The sequence below is a fragment of the Aulostomus chinensis genome, chromosome 4, assembly GCF_037954235.1.
Source record: "Aulostomus chinensis isolate RoL2024-O1b breed Wild chromosome 4, RoL_Achi_v1.0, whole genome shotgun sequence".
In the NCBI taxonomy this organism is placed as follows: domain Eukaryota; kingdom Metazoa; phylum Chordata; class Actinopteri; order Syngnathiformes; family Aulostomidae; genus Aulostomus; species Aulostomus chinensis.
In genome coordinates, this window is record NC_141323.1 from 26,921,437 (window position 1) to 26,925,152 (window position 3,716).

General features: G+C 42.8%; 1 non-coding gene across 1 annotated transcript; it reads right to left on the reverse strand.

The window, feature by feature from the left end:
• Nucleotides 1–1,834: 1,834 nt before the first annotated feature.
• trnar-acg (transfer RNA arginine (anticodon ACG)) lies at nucleotides 1,835–1,907 on the reverse strand. Its single transcript has one exon. It is a non-coding gene; the product is annotated as a tRNA-Arg (tRNA).
• Nucleotides 1,908–3,716: the final 1,809 nt, after the last annotated feature.

Below are 3,716 nucleotides of genomic sequence, written 5' to 3' on the forward strand. Positions count from 1 at the left end.
CAGTTTACAACACTGAGTGACAGGATTGAAGAGGGAAGATTTTCTACTTAACATTTAATTCTAACTTAAAACTGGGGATGAACATTCTCAGTAGTTCATATACTAATATACAGAGTAAGTCATGTCATTCCCTTTTGGAAAAAAAAAACAAGAAAAAAAACATGTGAAGCTCCTCCCCCCAGCTCCAGATGGTACAGACAGATATGAGAGTGGCAAGGAAGCAAAGAAGTGTTGTGCTCCTCTCCAGTGCTCTTGTGTTGTTGTGTTCTTCTCAGCTCCATCATGAAGACGTGCTGGCAGTGGGCGCTGGTGGAAGTTTGCAGCTCTCACTGGAAAGTCCTGAGGCTCCTCCCATTCTGAAGCAGGCAGTTGCTCCTAGCCAGCCGACACTTTCCCTCTCTTGTGTAGGAGTGAAGAACAAAATCAAAATAAAGAATCATCACTCTTTCATTGGGGGACATTTTTTCTCATTCTAAAAATTCAACAGCTTCTATCATTTCTTTTACAGAATATGTCAGTGATATACTAGGATTTTCTGTTGTGCTGTCAAATTAACTTTTATCGATGCTTCACACTTCAGGTGTGAAAGTTTTTCAGTGGGAAAGACATGAGAATGAGGACGAGGCTGATTGATACTCTAAACTGACTCTAGGTGTGACTGTGAGTGTGAATGGTTGTCTGTCTTTATGTGTTGGCCCTGCAATGGACTGGCGACCCCTCCAGGGTGAACCCACTTCATGCTGAAAGCTGGGGAGACAGGTCCCCCCACCCCACAACCCTTAACAGGATAAGTGGAAGAAAATGGATGGATGAATGAATGGATGGATGGATGGATGGATGGATGGATGGAAGGATGGATGGGCTACAGTTCAGTCACTGTGTCTCTTGTTCCCACAGTGATTTGATGCATCCTACCAACACAGCAGGACTCACCAGGAGACAATGGATTGTCAGTCATTTTTCACTGACAGCGCTGGAGCCGGAGCCCACAAGGTCACAACTGGCATTGGTGGACTCCAGGATATGTTTGGACCTACAGAAATGCACAACCTGTTAATGACAACACTTTCATATATTTTGCCCTGCTCACAGATCTCTGATACAATTTTCAAGTCATACAACAGGTTCAATGTTGACCCTTCGACCACCGTTACACTGAAGCAGAGTTCAATGGCAGTGTTGCATATGTTGGGAGGAGCCTGTGGCTCTCGGTTCAGAGGATGATTTGAAGAATTCGTTGTTGCTGAACTGTTTATGCTTCAATTTCTGGACGTTCACTGGTGGAATGTTTGTGGGTCAGAGGTGAAAAGAGTACAACTGCACCTTTTTTGTGTGATGGGGCACCAACATGCAAGAAGTTGTCAAACATTTCCAGCAAAACAGCATGAAAATTCAAGTAAAGAATTAAAATTATTTAATTCAGCGTTTAACTACCAGGCCTCTGGAATAAAACACAAGGAACAACTGACTACCTCACCATTGACTTCACGCTGATAACCAGGAGGTAACGTGGTAGTCAGAGCAGCGATGCTCAGGTCTGTGGACTGAACAATGTCCTCTCATTCACACACACACCACTCTTTCATTGGGGCTCCTTTCTCCTTGTTCTGACACAGAAATTCAACAGCTTCTGTCATTTAGTTTACAGGAAATGTTGATGACACTGGGATTTTTTGTTCTCCTGCTGTCACTGTCAAGTACCAGCTTAACATGTGAGAGGTAGCAGGATCCATGCATGTGTTCATGTTTACAGCAGACAAGGAGGAAACCTTGGAGGATGTCAGTGACTTTTAGCAGTGGTTCTCACTTCATCTTCTCAGTATAAAGTTTAAAGCGAGCTGGCCAGGAGTTGAACCTAGAATCTTCTGATCCGTAGTCAGACGCGTTATCCATTGCACCACCAGCCCTGTGAAGGAACTGCTATGTTCATGTGTGCTTGCTTTTACAGAAAATCCCAACAACGTGGTGGCATTTTCAGGGGACACAATGGTGCAGTGGTCAGCACTGTGGCCTCACAGCAAGAAGGTTCAGCTCTCCTCTGTATTTGGTTGCTAGGAACCTGAATAAGTCCTCAGTGGAGCGGTGCTGCTGAGGCTGAGTGAGGCTTGAGTGAGGGACTGAGCAGGAGCAAACAGGTTCAAGCAGGTTCAGGCAAACTCCACTCAGTCCACCAACATCAAAGCAGAGGAACTGAGTTCATCGAACAAAATGGATTCATATCATCTCCACTTGGAATGCTCTGGAACTACAAGTACACTTAAAATGGCTGACTTAAGACAACAGAAGGAACTATGAAGTAGATTTGATTTATTTAAGTCAGTGACAGTCATTTTTTTCAAGAATTTAGTTCAGGTAACTTCATTGTTTTACTAAGATGAGCTTTAATGTTATAACATTGAAACAAGACCTTCATGTGTTGATGGATCCATCACAAATATGAACCTTCCCAGTCTGTCAGGTGGTAGAATTCAGTCAGCACCAATAGCAGGAGAGTCAGAGTTGAGAAACCAAAGACAGACATTAAAGTCTCACATTAAAGTGTTATATCTTTGAAAATATACTGCAATACATGAAATATTATATTTCCATGGATGGAAACCTCGTTCTTATATTCTTTAATATACTGCAATAGTAATGGACCCTCTATGACACTGTAGTGATGAATCTATCAAGGAGTACAAATTATTATAATCAGAATTTTGAAGTCAAGTTTGAGATCAGTTTGATCCTCTCTCTCCCTCTCTCTCTCTCTCTTTCTCTCTCTCTCTCTCTCTCGCTCTCTCTCTCTCTCAGGAGCTTTTAAATGAATATTTTAATAAAACGGAACAGGAGACTGAAGAGTGATCACTGAAACCCACAGGCTGAATGGGACATCTAAAAATATTGAACCACTGAGTAAAACCATAGAAGCGCTCCTGTCTTGTCGGTGCTAACAAGTTAGCTGTTGAGTGAGTCCAGCTGTGCTGTCTAGGAATCCTGGTAAAAAGCCTCCACACATCAAACAGCTGGTGTGTTGGTGGATCTGTGGATCCTGCTGGAAGAAGCAGGATGGAGCTCTGAATGGTTCCTGTCTAAAAGAGCTTCTCTGTGCGGCTCCCATCAGCTCCTAAAAACAGGAAACCAGCAGATTCAGTATTGAACAGTGGCATTAAAATGTTTCAAAAGCTGTCCTGTCCACCATTTGTTGGTGCAAAGACATTTAAAAACACCAGTTGAACATTTTCCAAAGTTTTCTGTGTAGGTTCTCATTCATCCAGGTCATCGTAGATCGAAGCGAAGTAAAATCTGGTCAACTGGACGTAAGTTTACGTACCGTAGTTTAAAACTTACGTCCAGTTGACCAGATTTTACTTCGCTTCGATTTTCCAAAGTTGCTCTCACCTTCTTTCAAACACCTGGAACGATTTCCTCCAAATCAAAAGAAACTGGTGAAAAAACAACAACAAAAAACTCCTGGAGAATCAAACTCCACCCTCTGCTCCAACTGGACTTGGGACTTCAAATGACATCCATTAAAAGCCTGCCTGCATCCCCATTCACTGACTGTTGTGCTGTGGGTCTCCTGGACAAACATGGCAGGGATCCTCTAGATCTCCAGGAGTTTAAAAAGAGCAGCTCTTTTAAAATGGGTTCTGGCTCCATTCAGGCTTAGAGAGCTGAGATTAAAATCACACATGAATAAAAGAGGGAACCCAAGAAAACAAGTCAGCGTGAAA